This window comes from Ursus arctos, unplaced genomic scaffold (assembly GCF_023065955.2).
Source record: "Ursus arctos isolate Adak ecotype North America unplaced genomic scaffold, UrsArc2.0 scaffold_19, whole genome shotgun sequence".
In the NCBI taxonomy this organism is placed as follows: Eukaryota; Metazoa; Chordata; class Mammalia; order Carnivora; family Ursidae; genus Ursus; species Ursus arctos.
The window spans coordinates 56,348,406-56,362,204 of NW_026622863.1; positions in this window are offsets into that span (position 1 = coordinate 56,348,406).

The following is a 13,799-nucleotide window of genomic DNA, read 5'->3' on the forward strand; positions in this document are numbered from 1 at the left end:
AACAGACAGAATATCGCGTACATTCTGAGAACTTGGTACATCAGAGGTTGACCCAAATCCTTACCCCACCCCCACCCCACTGGTGGCAAATGAGAGGCCCTATGTCCCGATAACACTTCTCTACCTGCACCTCACCCTGACTGGGAAAATCCCCTCTGGCACTTCTGGGATGGGAAGCACAAGCCTATAGCACAACAATGTCTATGACATTCTGATGTAGAAACAATAACTGGTGTTAAACTTTTTCCAAAGGTTCCTGCTATGGTCTCTTTGTGTCCCCTCAAAGTTCATATAGTGAAACCTAACTCCCAAGGGGATGACATTTGGAGGTGGGGCCTTTGGGAAGTGACTGGGAGGCTCTGCCCTCATGAATGGGATTGGGGCCCTTTACAAAGAGGCCTGAGAGTTCCCTCGCCCCTCCCACCTTGTGAAGATACCAGAAGGCTGCAACCCACAGGAAGGTCCTCACCAACCACACTGGCACCCTAATCTCAGATGTTCATCCTCCAAAACTGTGACATATGAATTCCCATATAAGCTACCCAGCCTGTGGAATTTTCTTATACCACTCCACACAGACTGAGGGAGGCCCCAAGGACCACATCAACTTAGCTTCTCTCTGCTACTATGGCAACTCCCAAAGGCCAGTGCTTGTAGGGTTCAATTGCTATCCCATCCTCACTGCCAAGACTGTCAAGAAAGGTAAAGGGTGTAAGACGTTACCCCATTTGCAAACCAGTAAGCTGGCCTGCCATTTGCATGGATGCTGGGAGAAGACATGAGACTCCAGGGACGGAGACAAAAGGCATTGTTATTCATGCACAACAGGCAGCAAGAGCTTCTGGTTCACATCTCTTCCCTTTGCTTCCACAAGCCTCACAGGAGCCAGGCAAAGAGATCCAGGTGGCTGCTACGCATACAGTAGGTCCATGTCACAGCGGAAGAACATTAAGCTTCAGAAAAGCCAATCCTTTCAAGTGAATCATAAATGCACCTGCCCAACGTTTGCCTCCGTACATCGGTCTAGTACATGGTCGGGTCATCTCCCCTTTCCACCCAAGAAAGACAGTATTGCCATCCTCAGAGGCCGTTACACAAAAATCTTTGCAAGCTAGTCTAGAACAGAAGCTGATACAATATATGTAAAAAATTGAGAGGCTCATGGAGAATTGTTCCCCAGTAGAGTACACCTTTCTCTTAAAAATTAGGTTATGACTGATAGAGTAAAAAGATCCATTGAAGGGGGCGCCTGGGTGGCACAGCGGTTTAAGCGTCTGCCTTCGGCTCGGGGCGTGATCCCGGCGTTATGGGATCGAGCCCCACATCAGGCTCCTCCGCTGTGAGCCTGCTTCTTCCTCTCCCGCTCCCCCTGCTTGTATTCCCTCTCTCACTGGCTGTCTCTATCTCTGTTGAATAAATAAATAAAATCTTTAAAAAAAAAAAAAAAAGATCCATTGAAGATTTTTGATACCAAGACTGCCCTTGGTCATGTGCTGATGTTGGACTGTGAAAGACTGAAGAACCGGGAAGAAACACCAATTTACCAGGAGACTTCATGGGAAAGACAGATCCAAGGGAGGGGTAAGGTAACCTGCGTGAGCAAGGAGAGGTGAGAGCAAATGAAAAGAAGGACCTATATCACATATTCTCAATGAAACTCGTTAGCTTATCTGAAGACAACAGAATTCACTATCCACACATACAACAAATCAATTCTGGATGGGTTGCTGCTCTAAATTTCAATGTGATAAAAAGTTTTTTAAAAGAGGAGAATAACTCTCTAGTCTTAGAAGCAAAAGTATTTTTTTTTTAAAGATTTTATTTATTTATTTGACAGAGATAGAGACAGCCAGCGAGAGAGGGAACACAGGCAGGGGGAGTGGGAGAGGAAGAAGCAGGCTCATAGCGGAAGAGCCTGATGTGGGGCTCGATCCCACAAAGCCGGGATCACGCCCTGAGCTGAAGGCAGACGCCTAACCGCTGTGCCACCCAGGCGCCCCAGCAAAAGTATTTCTTGAACAGAATAGTAAACATTATCTATAAAGGAGGAAATAGCTATATTAACATTAAGACTTTCTCCTCATCAAAATGCACAGAAATGAAAGACAGAGGCACACAGAGCATGAGAGAAAGAGCCCCATAAAAGAAACAGGTCCAGCAGATATATAGAATTACTACAAATTGATAAGAAAAAAAGGCAATAGAAAAAATGGACAAAATAAACTAACACATACTTGAAAAGGGGCTGCCCAATGTCTAATAAATACGTGCAAGGATGCTCAACTTTTATAATAATCAAGGAAATGAAAATAAAATTGCTACTTGGTGCCATCACACGCCAACCAGAAGTCAAAAAGAAAAATGACAAAATATCAAAACTGTTGACAAGGATGTGCACAAACAGAAAATCTCCTACACTGCTGGTGGGTGTGAAACTTCGTACAAACATTTTCCAAACCCCTTAGGTACCATCTCCTTAAGCTGCAAAGATGTAAAACTCTCACCCACCAATTCCACCGTTACTTATATAAGCAACCGAAATTTGTATGTGTGCCAACAAAACATGGTCGAAATTTACATACCAGCAATAATCCTAATAGTCCCAAACTGAAAACCATCCATATGTTAGTGCACAGAATGATTAAATTAATTGTTTCCGATAGACACACAATGGAACGCTACATGGCAGTGCTAATGAATGCTCAATAACAGCATGCAGCAATAAATTCACAAACAAGAGAAGGAATGACAAAAGCCAAACACAAGAGAGTTACTGCTCTGTTACTGAAGACGCAAGGCAGGCTAAAGTGACCCATGCTGTTAGATGTCAGAGCAGGGATGACCCGGAGGTGTAGTGACTGGTAAGGAGCACAGGGGTATCTGGGGGTCTGACAATATTCCATTTATTGATCCAGGTACTGAGTACAGAAATGCGATCACTTTGTGAACTTTCGAGGAGCAATGCACTTATGACTGGAGCGTGTGTCTTTAAATTTTTCAAATCCGTATCAGCACTCAAAAAGATGGGATATGGTAAATAGATGAGAGTTGTCCATATACTATAAAGGGGAGAGGGTTAATAATATTAAATAAAATGACAGTGTGATTAGCTTTCAAATGTATGCTGAAATTTCTAGGTAAAACTAAGAAATAATAAAAATAAATAAAGTATACAACATCAAAGAAAAAAGTTCAGCTATAATGTAGAATTCTAAATTAGAATTATATTTTAAACTCAGAGAAAAGAAGTTAACATACATTGAATAAAAAAATAAACTCGGGGCGCCTGGGTGGCACAGCGGTTGGGCGCCTGCCTTCGGCTCAGGGCGTGATCCCGGCGTTGTGGGATCGAACCCCACATCAGGCTCTTCAGCTATGAGCCTGCTTCTTCCTCTCCCACTCCCCCTGCTTGTGTTCCCTCTCTCACTGGCTGTTTCTATCTCTATCAAATAAATAAATAAAATCTTTAAAAAAAAAAAAAAGAAAAGAAAAGAAACTCCATTGATACTCAAATGTCTCAACTATTACATTAAATTTAAATAGATTAATGATGTCTTTCAAAATCAAGCATTTTTTACTATTGTTCATTGGAGGTTTCCACAAGAGATATGGCAAAGTAACAGAATTAAAGTAGAAAAATTAAAAATACATTTGATGGAATTTTAACAATCAAACAACCCCCATGGCAATACGCACATCACATAACATACATTTTCAGTTTGTCATTAGTGCAATTAGTACTATTTAAAATTGTGCTTAATATACAACTTTCCAACAGATTAATGCATAGAGAACAAACATAATTAAGTCTACACTACATGTTTATATACACACAGATCAAACGCACATATAGACACAGGTATAGATCCCTACACACAACAATTGTCCATAGGTGTATATTTATATATTCTTCTTCGTGCTTTGTGATCTAAAATATGGTAAATATTTATGTGCCTCATGTGAGCTACAAATATGGATTCCATTTCTGGTACAAGGTTCTATATACTGTCTATCTATCTATTTATCTATCTATACGTATCCATTGGGTTAAATTACTTTTTTCAAATTGTTAAATGCTCAATACTTTACCTAAACTTCTAAATGTGAATACAGAGAAAGCTATATAAAAATCGCTCCTAAAATTGAGGGAAATTGAAAACCAAGGAGCCACGAACTCCATGTGAACAGAATGGATTCAAGTCTCTTCTTTTCAAATGGCTCTCACTTCAGGGCTCCCAGTTCAGGGGAAGTCTCCATCATAAACTAATCTCATCACTTCAGAGACATGACCGGTCACCTCCAAACCTCCTTCTTGCCAACAGGCCCAAATCACCTTCACAAAGGAGAGAAAGATCTGCCTTCTACAGATGCCAGTTCCATGGAATTCATGGCTTTTAAAATTATCACAATCATCTGATGTCCTTTAAGAATCAGCTAAAATGGGGGCGCCTGGGTGGCACAGCGGTTAAGCGTCTGCCTTCGGCTCAGGGCGTGATCCCGGCGTTCTGGGATCAAGCCCCACTTTGGGCTCCTCCGCTATGAGCCTGCTTCTTCCTCTCCCACTCCCCCTGCTAGTGTTCCCTCTCTCGCTGGCTGTCTCTATCTCTGTCAAATAAATAAATAAAATCTTTTTTTAAAAAAAGAATCAGCTAAAGTGTAATTCTATGCTCTCCACTATATATCTATCCACTCCAGTCCAAACTGTCCATCTTCTTTTTTTTTTCTGCCTTGGGACAATTTATTTTTTTTTTAATGATTTTTTATTGTATTATGTTAGTCACCATACGGTACATCCCCGGTTTCCGATGTAAGGCTCGATGATTCATCAGTTGCGTATAACACCCAGTGCACCATGCAATACGTGCCCTCCTTACTACCCATCACCGGTCTATCCCATTCCCCCACCCCCCTCCCCTCTGAGGCCCTCAGTTTGTTTCTCATAGTCCATAGTCTCTCACGTTTCATTCCCCCTTCTGATTACCCCCCCCCTTTCTTTATCCCTTTCTTCCCCTACCGATCATCCTAGTTCTTATGTTCCATAGATGAGAGAAATCATATGATAGTTGTCTTTCTCTGCTTGACTTATTTCACTTAGCATTATCTCCTCCAGTGCCGTCCATGTTGGAGCAAATGTTGAGAACTCGTTCTTTCTGATAGCTGAGTAATATTCCATTGTATATATGGACCACAACTTCTTTTTTTTTTTTATTATTTTTTATTTTATTTTTGATTGAAGTATAGTTAACCTGTTAGTTTCAGGTATACAACATTGTGATCTGACAGTCATATAAGTTACAAAATGCTCACCATAATAGGTGTAGTTGCCATCTGTCACCATACAAAGCTATTGCGATATTATTTTTTTTTTATGGTTTTTTTTTTTTTAATGATTTTTTATTATATTATGTTAGTCACCATACAGTACATCCCCGGTTTCCGATGTAAGGCTCGATGATTCATTAGTTGTGTATAACACCCAGTGCACCATGCAATACGTGCCCTCCTTACTACCCATCACCGGTCTATCCCATTCCCCCACCCCCCTCCCCTCTGAAGTCCTCAGTTTGTTTCTCATAGTCCATAGTCTCTCATGTTTCATTCCCCCTTCTGATTACCCCCCCTTTCTTTATCCCTTTCTTCCCCTACCGATCATCCTAGTTCTTATGTTCCATAGATGAGAGAAATCATATGATAGTTGTCTTTCTCTGCTTGACTTATTTCACTTAGCATTATCTCCTCCAGTGCTGTCCATGCTGTAGCAAATGTTGAGAACTCGTTCTTTCTGATAGCTGAGTAATATTCCATTGTATATATGGACCACAACTTCTTAATCCAGTCATCTGTTGAAGGGCATCTCGGCTCCTTCCACGATTTAGCTATTGTGGACATTGCTGCTATGAACATTGGGGTGCATATGGCCCTTCTCTTCACTACGTCTGTATCTTTGGGGTAAACACCCAGTAGTGAAATGGCTGGATCATAGGGTAGCTCAATTTTTAACTTTTTAAGGGACCTCCACACGGTTTTCCAGAGTGGCTGTACCAACTTGCATTCCCACCAACAATGTAGGAGGGATCCCTTTTCTCCACATCCTCTCCAACAATTGTTGTCTCTTGCCTTGTCTATTTTTGCCATTCTAACTGGCGTAAGGTGGTATCTCAGTGTGGTTTTGATTTGAATTTCCTTGATGGCTAATGATTTTGAACATTTTTTCACGTGTCTGTTAGCCATTTGTATGTCTTCATTGGAAAAGTGTCTGTTCATATCTTCTGCCCATTTTTTTATTTGTTTATTTGTTTCTCGTGTATTGAGTTTGAGAAGTTCTTTGTAGATCTTGGATACCAGTCCTTTATCTGTAGTGTCATTTGCAAATATCTTCTCCCATTCCGTGGGCTGCCTCTTAGTTTTTCTGACTGTTTCCTTGGCTGTGCAGAAACTTTTAATCTTGATGAAGTACCATAAATTCATTTTATCTTTTGTTTCTCTTGCCTTTGGGGATGTGTCATGAAAAAGGTTGCTTTGGCTGATGTCGTAGAGGTTGCTGCCTATGTTCTCCTCTAGGATTTTGATGGATTCCTGTCTCACATCGAGGTCTTTCATCCACTGGGAGTTTATTTTTGTGTATGGTGTGAGATAGTGGTCAAGTTTCATTCTTTTGCATGTAGCTGTCCAATTTTCCCAGCACCATTTATTGAAGAGACTGTCTTTTTTCCACTGGATGTTTTTTCCTGCTTTATCAAATATTAGTTGCCCAAAGAGCCAAGGGTCCATTTCTGGGCTCTCTATTCTGTTCCATTGGTCTATGTGTCTGTTTTTGTGCCAGTACCATGCTGTCTTTGTGATCACAGCTTTGTAGTACAGCTCGAAATCCGGCATTGTGAGGCCCCAGCTTTGTTTTTCCTTTTCAACAGTTCCCTGGATTCGGGGCCTTTTCTGTTTCCATACAAATTTAAGGACTATTTGTTCGAGTTCTTTGAAAAATGTCCTCGGTATTTTGATCGGGATAGCATTGAAAGTGTAGATTGCTCTGGGTAGCATGGACATTTTAACTATGTTAATTCTTCCGATCCATGAGCATGGAATATCTTTCCATCTTTTTATGTCTTCCTCAATGTCTTTCAAGAGTGATTTATAGTTTCTAGAATATAGGTCCTTTACGTCTCTGGTTACAAACTGTCCATCTTTACCTGAAAATGTTTACACATTCTCATCTCCCAAGCTCCCATAACACCATACTTCACATGAGTGACTACAGCCTCTCTAGAATGAAGTGTACAAAATTGTAACTGGCTCCCCAAAGCTTTACTCACTGACCAGATTTTCCCTCTAGCACTATTCAGTTTCACTGACATCCTGCCACATTCTTATCCATTTTCATACTCCTTTTCCTGTAATTCTACGCCTACTTCACTTCTGGGAAATTTACTATGACAAATTTACGTGACATGCTCAAAGACTTCTCCAAATATCCAGACTGTTTCAGGGCTTGGTGTTTATAATTGCATAATTCCTGCACTCCTCCACTGATCATTAGCAAAACTTCAATCACATAAGTATTTACAAGATAATTATATAATATTTCATTAACATTACTACTATAATTGGTTAACTTTTTTTATTGTTAACTTTGAAGAAGATGTTCAACGTGATCTGTGTACCACTGTGGGATAAACCTCTCATAATTGTACTGGGGATGCTGAGGGAGATGCGTGAATTAGCAAATGAACATTATGAAAATACATTCAATTTACATATTTCTCATAAGACGAGGGGATTTTATATTCCTTAACCAGAGAAAGCTCGGCAGCAATACACTGCGGTTGCGGCTCATGAGCAGAAAGGGGCTGACAGTTGGGAAACACAGAGTGATTACTGAATTAATGCTCAAGAAGTACCAGTTGAAATTATCAAAAACAGACAAAACAATATGAAAGGTAGAGGAGAGGGTGTTAAAGTAGACAAAAGTACTCACCAGGAGAAGGATGGTTTTGGTGGCTTTGGACTCAGGTGATGATGTGGAGATGTTGGTCCTAAGAATGTGTTGGACCCTCTGCTTGTGCCTGTACAGAACGAAAACCATGGAGCCACTGGCCCAGATCATGAGCCCCAAAAACAACACATCAGGGAATGTTAACAGTACTGCATACAATGAGTCTCTGGTTTTGTCATGACGAACCGCAGAACAGTATCTGAAACTTTTTCTAGTTGTCATGTTTTTGTTGTTCAAAGCGCTAGTCAGAAACAAGGGATACACGAGTTTCACCAGTATCTGCAAGACCCAGCACAGGACAACTGAAGGGACAATGCACTTGAGAGCTTTCCCTTTCAGCGCTGCCCACCTGGAGTTCCTGGGGCTGATGGTGATGGCCTGGAAGACACCCAGGAGACAGGTCGTGCCAATGGACACTCCCCTGCCCACCCCACGAACATAGGGAAAAAACTTGCATCCAAAATCATTGAAGCTGTTATACCACCCAAAAGATGCCATTGTATAAGGTATTCCAAGAGAGGTCAGGACCAAAATGTTGGCTACAATCAGGTTTTTGACAATCAAATCTGTGGACCTTGGCCTACATGCAGTGAAATAAAGGAAGAAATAATGGTAAAGAAGACAGAAGTTCCCCAGGATTCCAACCACAGTCTGTATTAAGAAGATCACTCCTAGTGCCAGATCCCACGTGGCCATCCTGTCAGTTCTCACTGACTGATATTTGTCTTCTGGGCTAGAGGATCCTGCATGGGAATATCAGGTGTGGGCCACATGAATCATGCAACTGATACTCGATATTCTCCACTTAGCAACACTTCCTACTTTGAAATAATACTTAAAGCTCTTCTGTCATTTAGGGCCTTCCAAGAGTTACACACACAAGCATTACTAAATACTTGTGATGTGTGAATCACTGGTATAATGGCCCCCGTGCAGTCACTTCTTATTTCTCACAAATTCATGAGGTACAAACTAATGCATTCCTCATAAAGATGAGGACAACACAGGCAGAGAGAGGCAAAGTGCTTTGTCTGAATTCATTCGCTAATTAGGGTCAGAGTGGGGAGCGGAACCTGGCTAGGCTGATAACAAAGTTAGTGCATTGAATCCATAATATACAAAAATCCATAATATACCAAAAAAAGCACACAGTCAGCTGTTTGCTTTCAATAAACCAGATCTCAAGTTAGTTTTATGTTTGCACCTTGTCGTTTCAGGTTGGATGGGTGGCATTTTATTTTACATTTTTGCTAAGGACAAGTTTCCACTTATTTATGAAGACTGTTTCTATAGCCACATATGAACTTGAATAAAGCTTTAGAGACAGTAATGAATTGTAGGGGCAATGATCACAGTACACAAAGCTGTAGCGTGCCCCAGGACAAGCTGGATTTCATGAATGCAAGAAGGGCTCAATTTTAGGATGGCAACAGAAAGAATCATTTGCCTTCACTCCAGGAAGAAATGTACAAGACATAGGAACTCTGGACAGGAAGCAATGGTACTTGATTACATTGTGTACATCAGAAAGAAAATTACCACTATCTTTAGATCATATATATATGTATGTATGTATATATGTATATCACTAATACGTGAATTAAATAAAATCAGTAGCAGTAAAGCAAGCTTTGTGAAAGATTAAAACACAAGACATATGCAAAATGGATATTAAGGCAAAAAACCTTGTACGCTGTGTAAGTGACATAACTTTTTAGATTGGCATTATACTATTTAAAAGCAGCAGAAAAATCACAAGATACATTTGATGTTAAAAATCTCTGGATGGGGCGCCTGGGTGGCTCAGTCGTTATGCGTCTGCCTTTCTGCTCAGGTCATGATCCCAGCGTCCTGGGATCGAGGCCCGCATCGGGCTCCCTGCTCAGCAGGAAGCCTGAGTCTCCCTCTCCCCACTCCCCCTGCTTGTGTTCCCTCTCTGCTCTCTCGCTGCCTCTCTCTCTCTGTCAAATAGATAAATAAAATCTTTTTAAAAAAATCTTCTCTGGAACTTCAGTTATATTTTTCTTAAATGCGGTTTCCCTAACTTTACTGGAAAAAGTCTCTCCGTAACTGAAGGAGAACAATTATTTAATCTACTAAGCACATCATAGATCCAGAGTTACAGAAAACATTTCTGCGATCACACACACTGTTTCTACACACAATCAGGTCATTACTATGGATTCTTCCAACTCATTATTACAAGCGTGGAGATGTTCTGAGCGCACCTTAGAACCGGACAATTTTATCTATGGCTCCTGTAACATAGGCTGAACAGCAGACTGACTCCAGAACTGCAGTCCTTAAGCCCATTCAAAATCAGATTTCTTTGGAGAAAGTGTTGAACTGCACACCTGAAATTAGTATAACACTGTATGTTAACCGAGAATTAAAATAAACACCTGGAAAAATCAGATTTCACGACTACTCAGATGAAAACACAACAGTCACTGACGGCGAGGATTATACTATTCGCCCTAGGAGCCATCAGGGATGGGTGTTGGTCTGGGACCCACATCCCTCTTTACTGCTCAGCTCCTGCCTCGGGATGTGCTCCACCTTCATGCCTGCCCTTGACACTGGGCCCAATTCATACGCGGAAATCCCACTTTGTCCAATATGGTCACTTACCTGGACTCCTGATACAACTCCTTGCCTTACAGATTCTACCTCTCAGATATAAAGATACAGAAAACCCACCCATGGTGGGCTCAGTGACGGTCAGAGCAGGCAGTACGGGTGCTAAGAGGGGCAGCTGGGCCCTGAGATGTGTGTTTATGACTCTGTGAGCTCCCCTCCCCTCCCAACTGCAATTATCATTTCACCTGAAGCAGCAGTGGCCCTGACAGGCTTGGGAGCTGAGAATATTTTTGAAAACCTTTTTCCCAGGTGCCAACTGCCAAGAACAACTACAACTTTCTAGCTAGCACCTCTCAAGACACTATTGGCGTGTGGGAAGAGGACACAGAGCCTGGGGGAAATAAGAAGCATAGGTAGGAAACACAGGCACAGGACAGAGAGTACTGGAGATGAGGGTGGGTGTCAGGGAGCCAAAGAGCCCAGGGGAAAGGGCCAGGGTGACAGGGTTGAGAGAGAGAAGTAAAGGTTTCCAACTTATAAACACATGGCCTCTCAGGAGAAAGGAGGGACACAGTGTCTCACTTGGAACACACTATTTGTCTGAGAAAGACATTTTCCCTTTGCTCTCCAATTCTCCAGGCCTCCTTCTCATTATCTGGAACAAACACATTTATAAAGATGCCCTTTTTTACGGCATCAACGTACCCCTTCTATTACGGGTTGCATTGAGTCCCATCAAAATTAATACGCTGAAGTCTTAACTCCCGGTAGCTCACAATGTGCCCTTACTTTTTTTACATTTCTTTTACTTCCAGTTAACATACAGTGTAATATTAGATTCTGGTGTATACTATAGTGATTCGACGCTTCCATACAACCCCCAGTGCTCATCACAAGAGCACAGCTTATCCTTCCTCACCTATTAAACTCATCCTCCCACCCACATACCCTCTGGTAACCATCAGCTTCTTCTCTATAGGTAAGAGCCTGAGAAAGTTAAACCTCTTCTACCCTACCCAGATAATCACTATCAAGAATTATTTTCATTCGGGGCGCCTGGGTGGCGCAGTCGCTAAGCGTCTGCCTTCGGCTCAGGGCGTGATCCTGACGTTATGGGATCGAGCCCCACATCAGGCTCCTCTGCTATGAGCCTGCTTCTTCCTCTCCCACTCCCCCTGCTTGTGTTCCCTCTCTCGCTGGCTGTCTCTCTCTGTGTCAAATAAATAAAATAAAATCTTTTAAAAAAAGAATTATTTTCATTCAACTCCCTAAATGCATAAACAAGAGGTGGTTTGATAAAAATCACTCATCACTAATCGCACTGACCACACTGAAGTGTTTCAGGGAATAGAGCACATCTATTTCCATTGCATAAAGATATCTCCTTTACAGACCACTGACTGAGGGAAGCTATTTGTTTGGAAAGTATGGCCAGTCTAACAATGTTTATGTAAACATTGAATCAAAACAGAATATGGTAAAAGGGTGTGTATTTATCTTATGCTATTTCTGATATAATATCAGGTATACTCTAATGCTACATAAAAAAAACAAAATAAACCTGATGAAGATTATTACATGCGGAGATGAAAACTGCATCGGTTGTGGGATATCAATATTTACTGTTATTGTTTACCATTAAGTATGTTTCTGCATTTAAAGGCACACCTTGGAGATATTCCACATTTGGTTCCAATCACATTCATAAAGCCAGTATCTCCATAAAACGCTCACATGAATTTTTTGACTCCCCAGTGCACATACCAGTGATATTCGCCCTGTACAGTAGTCTGTGAAGTGTGCACTACCATTACGTCCCAAAAACCAATGTTCATGACAATTAAAAAGGACCTTATGGCTGAAAAATGCCAGGCATCATCAGCCTTCGGCAAGGTATAACCTTTTTGCTGCTGGAGGGTTTTGCCTCCATGCTGAAGGCTGCTGACCGGTCAGGGCGGTCATTACTGAAGGTGGAGGTAGATGTGGCAATTTCTTAAAAGAAGACAATGACGTTTTCTGAATTGATTGAGACTTCCTTTCACGCACAATTTCTCTATCGCACGCGATGCTGTTTCACAGCATTTTGCCCACAGAACTGCTTTCAGAACTGGAGTTCATCCTCTCCAGCCCTGCCACTGCATTACCAACTAGGTCTACGTAATGTTCTGCGTCCTTTGTTGTCATTTCTACAGTCCTCACAGCAACCTCACCAGCAGGAGATTCCATCTCAGGAAACCACTCTCTTTGCTCCCCCAGAAGCAGCAACTCCTTATCCGTTCAAGTTTGATCATGAGAATGCAGCAATTCTGACCCATCTTTAGGCTCCACTTCCTTTTTATTTTTTTTTTTTAAGATTTTATTTATTTAATTGAGAGAGAGCAGGAGGGGAGGGGCAGAGGGAGAGGGAGAAGCAGGCTTTCCCCAGTGAGCGGGGAGCCCCACACGGGGCTCCATCCCAGGACCCTGGGATCATGACCTGAGCCAAAGGCAGCCGCTCAAAACCGACTGAGCCACCCAGGGGCCCCTTCAGGCTCCACTTCTAACTCAGGTTCTCTTGTTAGTTCAACCACATCTGCAGACATTTATTCATTATATTTACACACGGTCATGGAGCCCTCCAACAATGACAATTGTAACATCAAAGATCACTGATCACAGATCACTATAAGAAAAAAACAACAATGGAAAAAGAGTTTGAACTATTGAGAGAATTACCAACGTGTAACGCAGAGACACAAAGCGCAAATGCTGCTGGGAAACTGGTGCTGACGGACTTGCTCCAGGCAACGTTCCCACTGACCTTCGGTTTGTAAAAAACACAGTATCTGCGAAGCACCACAAAGCAAACTGCAATAAGAGGGAGTGTGGCCCTGTTTGGTTTCTATTGTTGGAACAAATTTTCATGAAACCAGCAGCTTTAGACTTCATTTATTTTCTCACAGGTCAGTAGAGGTGAGAAGGCCCAAAGCGAGACGCTGGCTCTCCTGGGCTCTTACCTGGAGCCTCTGGGGGAGAATCACCTCCAGGCTGATTTCTGTTGTAGGCAGCGGTCCTTTCCACGGACAACCTCCACGAGGCTCCCTCCACCTTCACAGCCAGCTCAGCACATGGAATCCCCCTCCCGTTTCCAATCTCTTCCTCTTCCGTTGCATCTAATTGAATTCTTCTGCTTTCAGGGCCATATGATTACACTTGGTCCATTCAGACAAGCCAGGATAATCTATTTTAA